Source organism: Bufo gargarizans, chromosome 3 (genome assembly GCF_014858855.1).
Source record: "Bufo gargarizans isolate SCDJY-AF-19 chromosome 3, ASM1485885v1, whole genome shotgun sequence".
Lineage (NCBI taxonomy): Eukaryota > Metazoa > Chordata > Amphibia > Anura > Bufonidae > Bufo > Bufo gargarizans.
The window spans coordinates 581,911,069-581,926,059 of NC_058082.1; the positions used below are offsets into that span (position 1 = coordinate 581,911,069).

Below are 14,991 nucleotides of genomic sequence, written 5' to 3' on the forward strand. Positions count from 1 at the left end.
GTTAAAATGTGGGCAACTCTGCTGTCGTTGCGCAGGCACTGCAGCATGTAGTCGCTCATGTGTGCCAGGCTGCCCAGGGGTAAGGACAAGCTGTCCTCTGTGGGAGGCGTATCGTCATCGTCCTGCCTTTCCCCCCAGCCACGCACCAGTGATGGACCCGAGCTGCGTTGGGTGCCACCCCGCTGTGACCATGCTTCATCCTCATCCTCCTCCACCTCCTCCTCATCCTCGTCCTCCTCGTCCTCCAGTAGTGGGCCCTGGCTGGCCACATTTGTACCTGGCCTCTGCTGTTGCAAAAAACCTCCCTCTGAGTCACTTCGAAGAGACTGGCCTGAAAGTGCTAAAAATGACCCCTCTTCCTCATCCTCCTCCTCCTCCTCCTGGGCCACCTCCTGTTCCATCATCGCCCTAAGTGTTTTCTCAAGGAGACATAGAAGTGGTATTGTAACGCTGATAACGGTGTCATCGCCACTGGCCATGTTGGTGGAGTACTCGAAACAGCGCAACAGGGCACACAGGTCTCGCATGGAGGCCCAGTCATTGGTGGTGAAGTGGTGCTGTTCTGTAGTGCGACTGACCCGTGCGTGCTGCAGCTGAAACTCCACTATGGCCTGCTGCTGCTCGCACAGTCTGTCCAGCATGTGCAAGGTGGAGTTCCACCTGGTGGGCACGTCGCATATGAGGCGGTGAGCGGGAAGGCCGAAGTTACGCTGTAGCGCAGACAGGCGAGCAGCGGCAGGATGTGAACGCCGGAAGCGCGAACAGACGGCCCGCACTTTATGCAGCAGCTCTGACATGTCGGGGTAGTTGTGAATGAACTTCTGCACCACCAAATTCAGCACATGCGCCAAGCAAGGGATGTGTGTCAAATTGGCTAGTCCCAGAGCTGCAACGAGATTTCGCCCATTATCACACACCACCAGGCCGGGCTTGAGGCTCACCGGCAGCAACCACTCGTCGGTCTGTTGTTCAATACCCCGCCACAACTCCTGTGCGGTGTGGGGCCTGTCCCCCAAACATATGAGTTTCAGAATGGCCTGCTGACGTTTACCCCGGGCTGTGCTGAAGTTGGTGGTGAAGGTGTGTGGCTGACTGGATGAGCAGGTGGAAGAAGAGGAGGAGGAAGCCGAGAAGGAGGAGGTGGCAACAGGAGGCAAAGAATGTTGCCCTGCGATCCTTGGCGGCGGCAGGACGTGCGCCAAACAGCTCTCCGCCTGGGGCCCAGCTGCCACTACATTTACCCAGTGTGCAGTTAGGGAGATATAGCGTCCCTGGCCGTGCTTACTGGTCCACGTATCTGTGGTTAGGTGGACCTTGCTACAGATGGCGTTGCGCAGTGCACACTTGATTTTATCGGATACTTGGTTGTGCAGGGAAGGCACGGCTCTCTTGGAGAAGTAGTGCCAGCTGGGAACAACATACTGTGGGACAGCAAGCGACATGAGCTGTTTGAAGCTGTCTGTGTCCACCAGCCTAAATGACAGCATTTCATAGGCCAGTAGTTTAGAAATGCTGGCATTCAGGGCCAGGGATCGAGGGTGGCTAGGTGGGAATTTACGCTTTCTATCAAATGTTTGTGAGATGGAGAGCTGAACGCTGGCGTGTGACATGGTTGAGACGCTTGGTGACGGAGGTGGTGGTGGTGGTGTTGGTGGTACATCCCCTGTTTGCTGGGCGGCGGGTGCCAACGTTCCTCCAGAGGCGGAGGAAGAGGCCGAGGCGGCAGCAGCAGAATAGGCCGAGGCGGCAGCAGCAGAAGAGGTAGCAGGGGGAGCCTGAGTGACTTCCTTGGTTTTAAGGTGTTTACTCCACTGCAGTTCATGCTTTGCATGCAGGTGCCTGGTCATGCAGGTTGTGCTCAGGTTCAGAACGTTAATGCCTCGCTTCAGGCTCTGATGGCACAGCGTGCAAACCACTCGGGTCTTGTCGTCAGCACATTGTTTGAAGAAGTGCCATGCCAGGGAACTCCTTGAAGCTGCCTTTGGGGTGCTCGGTCCCAGATGGCGGCGGTCAGTAGCAGGCGGAGTCTCTTGGCGGCGGGTGTTCTGCTTTTGCCCACTGCTCCCTCTTTTGCTACGCTGTTGGCTCGGTCTCACCACTGCCTCTTCCTCCGAACTGTGAAAGTCAGTGGCACGACCTTCATTCCATGTGGGGTCTAGGACCTCATCGTCCCCTGCATCGTCTTCCACCCAGTCTTGATCCCTGACCTCCTGTTCAGTCTGCACACTGCAGAAAGACGCAGCAGTTGGCACCTGTGTTTCGTCATCATCAGAGACATGCTGAGGTGGTATTCCCATGTCCTCATCATCAGGAAACATAAGTGGTTGTGCGTCAGTGCATTCTATGTCTTTCACCGCTGGGGAAGGGCTAGGTGGATGCCCTTGGGAAACCCTGCCAGCGGAGTCTTCAAACAGCATAAGAGACTGCTGCATAACTTGAGGCTGAGACAGTTTCCCTGGTATGCATGGGGGTGATGTGACAGACTGATGGGGTTGGTTTTCAGGCGCCATCTGTGCGCTTTCTGCAGAAGACTGGGTGGGAGATAATGTGAACGTGCTGGATCCACTGTCGGCCACCCAATTGACTAATGCCTGTACCTGCTCAGGCCTTACCATCCTTAGAACGGCATTGGGCCCCACCATATATCGCTGTAAATTCTGGCGGCTACTGGGACCTGAGGTAGTTGGTACACTAGGACGTGTGGATGTGGCAGAACGGCCACGTCCTCTCCCAGCACCAGAGGGTCCACTAACACCACCACGACCATGTCCACGTCCGCGTCCCTTACTAGATGTTTTTCTCATTGTTATGGTTCACCACAACAACAAATATATTATTTGGCCCAATGTATTGTATTCAAATTCAGCGGGATATAAATTTGAGGCCTAGTATTTAGGCGCTGGGTGACCGGTATGGATTTAGTGACAGAATTAGACTTGGAAATGCACAGAAGCGTGTGTGTGAAGTTATTCTGAATGACCCAATGTGCACCTTGAATATTATATACCCTTTTTGGGATAGATTTCAAATAGCTCTGATATAGCAGGAACCACTAAATTATGAAATTGCTAAATTGGGAATTGTACTTCAACCCAGAACAAAAAATGTGCTTTGACGGGCACTAAATAACTTTCCCAGCTACAACAGGACAGCGGTAACGAGAGATTTAGAGGGATTTAAATTTGAGGCCTAGTATTTAGGCGCTGGGTGACAGGTATGGGTTTAGTGACAGAATTAGACTTGGAAATACACAGTAGCGGGTGTGTGTGAAGTTATTCTGAATGACCCAATGTGCACCTTGAATATTATATACCCTTTTTGGGATAGATTTCAAATAGCTCTGATATAGCAGGAACCACTAAATTATGAAATTGCTAAATTGGGAATTGTACTTCAACCCAGAACAAAAAATGTGCTTTGACGGGCACTAAATAACTTTCCCAGCTACAACAGGACAGCGGTAACGAGAGATTTAGAGGGATTTAAATTTGAGGCCTAGTATTTAGGCGCTGGGTGACAGGTATGGGTTTAGTGACAGAATTAGACTTGGAAATACACAGTAGCGGGTGTGTGTGAAGTTATTCTGAATGACCCAATGTGCACCTTCAATATTATATACCCTTTTTGGGATAGATTTCAAATAGCTCTGATATAGCAGGAACCACTAAATTATGAAATTGCTAAATTGGGAATTGTACTTCAACCCAGAACAAAAAATGTGCTTTGACGGACACTAAATATCTTGCCCAGCAACAACAGTACAGCGGTAACGAGAGATTTAGCGGGATATAAATTTGAGGCCTAGTATTTAGGCGCTGGGTCACCGGTATGGATTTAGTGACAGAATTAGACTTGGAAATGCACAGAAGCGTGTGTGTGAAGTTATTCTGAATGACCCTATGTGCACCTTCAATATTATATACCCTTTTAGGGATAGATTTCAAATAGCTCTGATATAGCAGAAACCACTAAATTATGAAATTGCTAAATTGGGAATTGTACTTCAACCCAGAACAAAAAATGTGCTTTGACGGACACTAAATATCTTGCCCAGCAACAACAGTACAGCGGTAACGAGAGATTTAGAGGGATTTAAATTTGAGGCCTAGTATTTAGGCGCTGGGTGACAGGTATGGGTTTAGTGACAGAATTAGACTTGGAAATACACAGTAGCGGGTGTGTGTGAAGTTATTCTGAATGACCCAATGTGCACCTTCAATATTATATACCCTTTTAGGGATAGATTCCAAATAGCTCTGATATAGCAGGAACCACTAAATTATGAAATTGCTAAATTGGGAATTGTACTTCAACCCAGAACAAAAAATGTGCTTTGATGGACACTAAATATCTTGCCCAGCAACAACAGTACAGCGGTAACGAGAGATTTAGAGGGATTTAAATTTGAGGCCTAGTATTTAGGCGCTGGGTGACAGGTATGGGTTTAGTGACAGAATTAGACTTGGAAATACACAGTAGCGGGTGTGTGTGAAGTTATTCTGAATGACCCAATGTGCACCTTCAATATTATATACCCTTTTAGGGATAGATTCCAAATAGCTCTGATATAGCAGGAACCACTAAATTATGAAATTGCTAAATTGGGAATTGTACTTCAACCCAGAACAAAAAATGTGCTTTGACGGACACTAAATATCTTGCCCAGCAACAACAGTACAGCGGTAACGAGAGATTTAGAGGGATTTAAATTTGAGGCCTAGTATTTAGGCGCTGGGTGACAGGTATGGGTTTAGTGACAGAATTAGACTTGGAAATACACAGTAGCGGGTGTGTGTGAAGTTATTCTGAATGACCCAATGTGCACCTTCAATATTATATACCCTTTTTGGGATAGATTTCAAATAGCTCTGATATAGCAGGAACCACTAAATTATGAAATTGCTAAATTGGGAATTGTATTTCAACCCAGAACAAGAAATGTGCTTGAACGGACACTAAATAACTCGCCCAGCTACAGCACTAGGGACAGATTTAGCTGGATATAAATTTGAGGCCTAGTATTTAGGCGCTGGGTGACCGGTATGGATTTAGTGACAGAATTAGACTGGGATATGGCCAAAAAATAAACAGACTATTGCTGGTTAAATGCACTTGGTGTGACAGCTTCACCCTGATGTAGGCTTTAGCCAAAAAACAACCACACCATTGAGGGTTAAATGCACTTGGTGACAGGCGCAGCTTGCCCCTGATTTTGTATATGGCCAAAAAATGAACAGACTATTGCTGGTTAAATGCACTTGGTGTGACAGCTTCACCCTGATGTAGGCTTTAGCCAAAAAACAACCACACCATTGAGGGTTAAATGCACTTGGTGACAGGCGCAGCTTGCCCCTGATTTTGTATATGGCCAAAAAATGAACAGACTATTGCTGGTTAAATGCACTTGGTGTGACAGCTTCACCCTGATGTAGGCTTTAGCCAAAAAACAACCACACCATTGAGGGTTAAATGCACTTGGTGACAGGCGCAGCTTGCCCCTGATTTTGTATATGGCCAAAAAATGAACAGACTATTGCTGGTTAAATGCACTTGGTGTGACAGCTTCACCCTGATGTAGGCTTTAGCCAAAAAACAACCACACCATTGAGGGTTAAATGCACTTGGTCGCAGCTTGTGCTGGCGCACCACAAGACACAAAATGGCCGCCGATCACCCCAGAAAAATGAGACTGACAAACGGTCTGTGCAGCCTAAAAACAGTGAGCAATTGAGGATCAGCAGCTCAATGATCCACAGCTGCAGATCGATCAGTTAATCAAGTCCTTTGGAGGAGTTAATCTGCCTAATCTCGCCCTACTGTCGCAGCCGCAACCTCTCCCTACGCTAATCAGAGCAGAGTGACGGGCGGCGCTATGTGACTCCAGCTTAAATAGAGGCTGGGTCACATGGTGCTCTGGCCAATCACAGCCATGCCAATAGTAGGCATGGCTGTGATGGCCTCTTGGGGCAAGTAGTATGACGCTTGTTGATTGGCTGCTTTGCAGCCTTTCAAAAAGCGCCAAGAAAGCGTCACAAAAGCGCCAAGAAAGCGACGAACACCGAACCCGAACCCGGACTTTTACGAAAATGTCCGGGTTCGGGTCCGTGTCACGGACACCCCAAAATTCGGTACGAACCCGAACTATACAGTTCGAGTTCGCTCATCCCTACCCATGAGCATTTAGCTACGCCAGTGTATCAGACAGTGGCATAGCTATTAGGGATGGGCGAATCGACTTCGGATGGTACATCCTAAGTAGATTCGCTCAAAAAATTGTTCTAATGCTGTACGGAGATCCTTCTCCCTACAATATTAGAATGTATTGGCTCCGATGAGCTGAAGTTATTTCTTCGAAAAGTCTCACGAGACTTGTAAAAAATCTTGTAACCGAACTCGGGTTTGATATGAGGTTCTGAATTGATGTCTGATATGGGTCTCTGATTTTAAGTCTGATATGGGGGTCTGTAAGGGGGTATTTTTTGTACTGGTGCACATGGCACACAATTATAAGGGTTTTTTGTGCTGGTACACATTATAAGGTTTTTTTTTTTTGCACTGGTGCACATTATAAGGGGCACATATAAAGAGCATTTTTCGACTGGCACACCTTATAATGAGAATTATTACTAGAAGGGGACTATGGGGAACAGGATTACTAGTATGGGCACAATGGGGGCATTATTACTATTGGGGGCACTGTTAACACTATGACTTTTGGGAGTACTGGGGGGCATCCTGCCACAGTATCAGCGCATCACACTTATTTTTGGGGGACATTATGTTTACCATACTAATATTGTCAGGGACACTATTTGCTGGGACAGTTATTTTTTAAGGCACTATTTGCCAACAATTTTTGAAGGGGCACTTTCTGTGTGGTACTAGTATCTTCAGAGGGATTATCTGTCTCTGCAGTATAGTATTGGGGTGCACAACAGGCACAGTATTGGGGGTGGCAGGATGTTGTGTTCAGAAGGTGGGAGGAACAAAAAATCTGGCAAAGCAGACCCATGACAATGGTATTGGTTATTCTCGTTCGACCATCTACCTAACACCTAAATATGAATGTATACCCATCCATATCTATACCTCTCCCACCTCTATACCCTTTTTCCCGATCACAAAAAAGACTTGAACACTAGGTTGGATTAAATTGGCCACAGCAGCCGTTTTATTTCCTGCAAACCATTTAAAATAACATAACATTTCAATAACACATATTCAATGGCATATGAACATCCCATCATCCCCATATGTATAACAGGTAAATAATTACGGGGTAGGTCCTTGAAGTCCCAGATAATCAGTTAACCTCATCCGGGGTACACTATCTTGCCCCCAGCCGATGAGTACCAGCTCAGAGGCATCACTGATGGACACCTAACCCCGCCACAACAAACCGCCAACCAGAGGAGTCCAGCCCCAACTGTGGAGCCCTCTCATCCTCCCCAACCTGAGATTCTCTCCAACTTCGAGGACCTCCCACCTCCACCAACATGCAGCCTAGACACCTTAAGACTGTACATCTCTCCACACCCCCAAAGCCATCTTAATGCTCTCCTGTAAAGCCAAACACTACAGATCTATCTCGACTGCATTCACATGTACCCCATCTCCCCGCCTGAATTCCCTGGTACTCTTCTTCAACTTAGAATGCCATACCGCCACAGCCTTATTTCTTGCCATAAACTACCCCATGGCCCGATTAACTTTAACACAGGCCTTATTCAGACCCTCAACCGACCGGACGCCGGGAACAATGTCCGACCAAACAGTAACCAAACCTATAAACAGCGACCACAATCTTAACAAATCAAATTTGATATCCCTAATTAACTCCCGAAAAGGGTGAACCCCCAAATCGTTCCCTTCCACATGCAGGACCAACTTATCAGAAGATCTATCCAACCCTACACCAAACCTCTGCAACCCAGCCACTGTATCACAGCTACTGCACATGGGAAACCAAGTTGCCGCCCACCCGGCTGCACTGCTGCACGAAAGGCCCCACAAAAGGCGTAGGAATGCCCCAGTATCCACAGAAGGGCTGGCCGCTGACCTGAAAAAGAAAACATCAAGGAACAACTCAAGTACAACATTAATACCCCAAAATAGCCACCCTAATGTTCCTCCACTACAATCTATCTGTCCAAACCGGCCAAGCTACCTAATAACTGACCCAGACCTCTACCTAATTACTCAGTGGAGCCCCCAACCCCACTGCCCCCTGGACTTAACAAAAAAGTTTATAAAGGCCCTATTGTCATCTTACCTGGCTGCCTGGGTGCTGTGACCCCATCAGATGCCGCTCCAGATGCAGGGTCCTCTGTCTGTCCGCTGCAGTCACTTCTGACCCTGAACCTGCTGTCGCAGGCATTCAGCCGCACCACCAGAAACGTTGGTAGACAAGCTGTATATGGCACACATGAAGAAAGAAACAGAGCCAGCATCCATCTGCCTGCAGATCGTCAAGGACGTGCTACATCCTGCCCCCTGCTTGCAGCAACCCCCGTTCAATACTACAGATTCCTCGCACAGGGGGGCCCCTTCAGAGCGCACCAAAAGAGGGGAGGCTGCTGTTCCTGGCCCTGTCCTGCTGCTGCCAAATGAAGAGGCTGGAGAGGGAAGATCCTGGCTGTGGAGTGAATCCAGCCTCGTCAATGAATAAAATATGGGTCTATGAGATTTGCAAATCATTGCATTCTGTTTTTATTCACGTTTTACACGGCCCTCAATTTTAGGAGTTGAAGTTGTAAAAATATATTATGAAAGGTACAGCAGTCGTGTTACATATGAATTTAGTTTATCTTCACTGCTTTAAGAGTTAATGCTTTTTGCATTGCTTGCATGACTTACAGCCTTAATGTGGTCAGTTGTATAGGAGTTTGGCCAGAAAGTAATTTGCCGTAAGATTCAATACTTTCTATAGTAGGCTAAGGCATACCTCTCAATGTTTTGAAAAGAAGGATGAGGAAAAGTATGTATAACATTTTTTTTTATTCTAGACCGCACACCTAACTCAGCCCAAAACATATATATATATATATATATATATATATATATACACCTAATCCCAACCAGTCCTTTAAATTCCCCCACATAGTAATTATTTCCCCTTTTTGCCACCACACAGTAGTTATGTAAGGGTGTGGAACAATGTTCATTAATGCTGTTGAATATAATTTGTATTTGCCTGCTATAATTCGCTTGGACAGTAGATGGCGACAAAGGATAAGATGTAGTCTCACTGAAGCTGTTTAGTAAAGAAAAGTTACATTCATTTTTATCTTTCAAAGTTCAAATAATGCTATTTTAGGGGCTTAGTAGGACCCTCAGAAGGGTGATAAAGAACTGTAAATGCAGGTTTGAGGCTGCATTTAGAATATCACTTGCTGCATCACAGTCTCCCTGGGAAGGGGAGGAGTTCCAGGTTAGAGCAGGAAGTGACCAGACGAAGTCTGCCTGGTGAATGCTGAGGATGTCAGGAGAGAACCTCTAGGGAGCCAGGAACAGAATTTACGGCTCACAGTGGGGCCTGGTAATGGCAGCTAGGGAAGATTCACCGCCACGGATCCGGGAAACACATGGCTGTACGGTGCAGTTCTGTAGTGGACCAGTGAATCAGGAAAAAGCACCAAGAGACTGCCAAGAACTGTAAGTACGGTTTTGCCATGTCACATCGCACCACACGTTACCAGTCACATTTTGGATATACCAGAAAGCTACAAGAGACATACTCCACTTTCTTTTGGATTACAAATAGTATTGTGCAATACTTAGGGTGCACCCCAACGAGAAGATCGATCAGGAACATTCTGGCGCAGCTACGCTGCTTTATGGACTTTGGGGGACATTTCACAATAGCTGGTTTAGTGTTAGCCAGCATTATCTTTACTGTGTATTCATGCTCTGTTTTCAATCTGTTTGATATACAGTATGCTCAGCTAGTTGTTCATTAAAGGGAGTCTGTCAGCACATTGACTCCTTTTTAACAGTTCCCATAGCGCTGTAGCTGCAACACAGATGATTAAAACCGGTACCTTTATATGCTTTTGTGGACTTTGATGCATATGTAAATGAGGACCAGGGCCGGCGTCCACCGCGTTGGTGCCCAGGCAGCTCTGCCTCTTCGGCTCTTATCCCCGCCCAGCCTCTTCCTCTGCCCGCCCATCTGTTTTCTTTCTCTCTCAGCGAAATCCCGTGCCTGCGCTCTGACTTCCTTGGCCGGGGCATGCGCACTGCGATGCCCATCGCTGGCACGGCATCGCAGTAGCTTATGCGCATGTGCCGGCTAATGGATCAAACAGATAAATTTACTTCTCTTGGCTATCTGTGTCTGCAGTGACAGCTGCTCGCTCGGCTTTCCTCCTCTTCTCCTGCGCCGATGGACCGCCTCCTTTATGCAGTTTTCGCGCCGTTAGCCGGCGCATGCGCATAAGCTACTGCGATGCCGTGCCAGCAATGGGCATCGCAGTGCGCATGCCCCGGCCAAGGAAGTCAGCGGGCAGGCGCAGGATCTCGCTGAGGGGGAGAGAAAACAGATGGGCGGAGATAAGAGCCGAAGAGGCCGAGCTGCCTGGGCACCAACGCGGTGGACGCCGCCCCTGGGCACTTGCGAGCCCTCATTTACATATGCATCAAAGTTCGTTTTTGGCAGTTTTACAAGTCCACAAAAGCATATAAAGGTACGGTTTTAATCATCTGTGTTGCGGCTACAGCGCTATGGGAACTGTTAAAAAGGGGTAAATGTGCTGACAGACTCCCTTTAAGTTTGTTCAGTAAACGTAACTGCTGGGGACAAACCGTTGTTTGTGTCTGTGTGGCATAGTTTACCCTCTGTATCTGTGGGCCCCGCCCTCGGTTTTCCTTCAGTTATGCCAACATTGTACCCCCTTCACAGGTTATGCCCAGATATGTGCCCATCACAGTACTTATGCCCACATTGTGAACCCTTCACCATAGTCATGCCAACATGTGCCCCCTTCATAATAGTGAGGCCCAGATATGTGCCCCCTCCACAATAGTTATGCCCACATGTGCCTCTTTCAATGTACCTGTGCCCAGATGTGCTCCCTTCTCTGTACTTATGCTGAAATATGTGCCCCGTCACAGTAGTTATGCCAAGATATGTGCCCCCCTCATATTAGTTATACCCAGATATGTGCCCCCTTACATAGTTATGCCCTGATATGTGCACCCTAACAGTAGTTATGCCCAGATGTGTGCCTTCTCACAGTAGTTATGCCCAGATATGTGCCCCCTTACAGTAGTTATGCCCTGATATGTGCACCCTAACAGTAGTTATGCCCAGATGTGTGCCTTCTCACAGTAGTTATGCCCAGATATGTGCCCCCTTACAGTAGTTATGCCCTGATATGTGCACCCTAACAGTAGTTATGCCCAGATGTGTGCCTTCTCACAGTAGTTATGCCCAGATATGTGCCCCTTCACAGTAGTTATGCCCAGATATGTGCACCCTCACAGTAGTTTTTCTCTGATATGTGCCTCCTCACAGTAGTTTTTCCCTGATAGGTGCTCCCTCACAGTAGTATTGCCCAGGTATGTGCCCCCTTCACAGGAAGTGGAAAAAACAAACTGTACATACTCACCTGGTTCCTCTTATAATCTGCGCTCCCCAGCAGCAGCATGCAGGATACACATTGCGCTGCTCTGGGCTGTGTAGGAGGAGGAGCAGCACAACTGACTCCTAGCCCCGCCCCTCTTGCACAGGCCAGCAGTGTGGAGTACCCGCAGGGGGGGAGGAATGTCAAGTGGGAAACTCTTTGCTTCATCATTACAGGAAACGGTCTCTGCAACCTATGGATGCAGAGAGACAGCTACATGAGAGCAAGACCTCATCCATTCTGGGACCACAGGACAGCCACTGAAATTCGGGAACTGTCTCTCCAGATCCGTGACGTTTGGGAGGAATGGCAGAGAGCCTCAGATCCAAGTAACAATCACAACAGATTTCTAAACCAATGACGCAAAAGTGTTGGAAAATAAAAAAAAGTTTAAAAAAAATCCATAGACATAACATATAAGAGCTTTTACATCTTTACAAGTATATTACTAGAAATATGACGAAAGAAAACTGGTTTTATGAATGGTCCCTCATTGTCTCCTGTTATAAGTACAGTTTTTTATCCATGGAGAATAACAGTTGTGAATGGGATTTTCCCTTTACTGATCTTCTACTTTATGTGGTTTACTTTGAAGCCTCATTGCCATAGGTGGGAATTTCCAAAGTTCTCACAAAGGCATGTAACACCAAGCCGAGTGTCTGTAATCGTCCATGGATCTATTCTCTCTGTGTTTAGGCTTAGTTTACATCTACTTTTGAGGCTCCATCGTGGATTTAGTTAAAAATGCTGAGCAGAAAAGTGCAACAAGCTGTGCTATTTTATCCTGTAAAGAGCCGGGCCTCATGACCTCATGGAGTCAGGTGTCCATCATGCAATGGAACCTGCATTTCAGTTATTTTCATTGTGCTGCTCTTATAAATGGATCAGAGCAACAGAAATATGCGAATGTGAACAAAGCCTAAGGCTACATTCACACGTCAGTATTTTTCTATATCCCGAATTTTGGTCCGTTTTTTGCGGATCCGTTGTTCCTGAAAATGTTTCCGTATGTCATCCGTATGTCATCCGTTTTTTGCGGATCCGCAAAAAACGGAAACATGTATAAATTTCAATAAGCAAATAAAGTTGTTTGGATTTCTTTGAAAATTAAAAAAAAAAAAAAAAGTTTCTGTTTGCAGGATTTAATTTCCAGGAACGGAATCCGCATAAAACGGATGACATACGTAATGACATATGAATGTCTTCCGTTTTTTGCGGATCCATTGACTTTGTATTGTACCAGGATCCGATTTTTGCGGAAAAGAATAGGACATGTTTTATATTTTTTCGGACATGCGGAACGGAACAACGGAAACGGACAGCACACATTGTGCTGTCCAATTTTTTTCAGGACCCATTGAAAATGAATGGGTCCAGATCTGGTCCAGATCTGTTCCTGCAAAAAACGGAACAGATCAGGAAAGAAAAAACGGACGTGTGAATGGACCCTTAAAGGGATAATCACAGATTTTAATACTGATGGAATATCCGCAACACCCTGCACCCCCACTGATTAGCTGCTCAGTGCCATAAGTTGGCACCCGAACTACGCAATTCCATCCATTGTGTAGTGCGAAGCTGGTAATTGTAGCACTGCTCCCATTCACTTCATTAGAAGTAGCGCTACAATAACCCATCCGCTACACAATGGATGGAACAGTGTAGCACCGGCACGAAATCTGGCCCTGGAGCTACTCCTGAACAGCTAAACAGAGGCTAGGCCCATCAATATTATATCCTGAAATACCCCATTAAATATCACTTAAATATAAACACTAATAAAACGAACAATGTTGTGACAATTACAAATCTAAGTTTTACACAATTTTATTTTAAGACTCTACCCATTAACCCCTTCCTGACCAGTGCCGTAAATGTACAGCACTGCGAGAAGTGACTTGCCACCCGCACCGTACATGTATGGCACTCTGATTGGGCGAGTGCAGAAGCAGCAGGGATCCGGCTGTTCCTGTATTCACCAATGCTGGGGCATTAACCCCTTCTCTGTTGCGGCATGTATGTGGTTTGCGGAGGGTACCGCCACCCTCTCCGTCTCCATCGGGTCCCGAGCTGCGGCGACGGGGACCTGATGGCTGGGAAGGCAGACCGTTGCCTTGCACATGCATTAGGGCTTGCATTCTATGAAAACCTATGAGATCCAGCCCCCAGGCAGGGTCTTATTGGCATGATGTCAGTGTAATACACTGACAGGCAATGCATTACAATACACATCTATTGTAGTGCATTGTAGAGGGGATCAGACCCCCAAATGTTGACGTCCCATAGTGGGACATAAAAATTAAGTAAAAAAAAAAGTTACACAAAATGTTTTACATAATAAAAAATAAGTTCCAAGTAAAAAAAAGTGCCCTTTTCCTATAATTAAGTCATATACAATTGTAAAAAAATTATAAAAAAAGAATAATAAATACATTAAGTATTGCCGCATCCGTATCGCCATGACCCACCCCATTAGGTGAACATTGTAAAAAAACTAAATAAAAAGAGCGCTAAAACAGCTATTTTTTGGTCACCTTGTCTCACAAAAAGGGTAATACCAAGCGATCAAAAAGTCGTACGTACCCCACAATGACACCAATCAAACCATCTCTCATCCTTCAAAAAAAGAGCCCCTACATAAGACAATCGCCAAAAAAATTGAAAAATATGGCTTTCAGAAAATGGCAACACAAAAACAATTATTTTTCTATTCAACAATGCTTTTACTGTGTAAAACTTAACAAAAATAAAAAAATTGAAATATTAGGTATTGCCGCGTCTGTAACAAACGACTCTATACAAATATCACATGATTTACCCCATCAGGTGAAAGCTGTAAAATTAAACAAATAATAACTGTGCCAGAACAGTCATTTTTTGGTCACCTCACACCTTACATAATAGGTAATATCAAGTTATCAAAAAGTTTTATGTACCCCAAAAGGTACCAGTGATAACTTTACCTCATCCTACCAAAAACAAGCCCCTGCATAAGACAATCGCCCCAAAAAATTAAAAAATTATGGCTTTTAGAAAATGGCGATGTAAAAACATGATTTTCCTTTATAAAAATGCTTTGTGTAAAAGTGGTAAACATAAAAAATATACATAAACTTGGTATCTCTGTAATTGTACTGACCAGCAGAATAAAGATAGCATGTCATTTTTCCCGCATGGTGTACGCCACAATAACAAAAGCCAAAAAGCAATTGCGGAATTGTTGCATTTCTTTATCCTGCTAAAAAGCAAAATAAAAAGTGATCCAAAAGTTGTATGTGCCCAAAGATAGAACCAATGATGATGGCAACAACTCATCCCGCAAAACAAAAAAAGTCTTCACATGGAGAAAAACTATGGTTGTCAGAAA

The 14,991-nt window shown here is 45.8% G+C and overlaps 1 long non-coding RNA gene across 1 annotated transcript in view; it reads right to left on the reverse strand.

Moving 5' to 3' along the window:
* The window catches only part of LOC122930710, a 143,301-nt gene extending 134,729 nt beyond the window's left edge, over positions 1 to 8,572 (reverse strand). Inside the window, exon 1 of the long non-coding RNA XR_006388161.1 lies at positions 8,273 to 8,572. This is a non-coding gene — a long non-coding RNA (uncharacterized LOC122930710). The remainder of the gene's footprint in view (positions 1 to 8,272) is intronic.
* Positions 8,573 to 14,991: the final 6,419 nt, after the last annotated feature.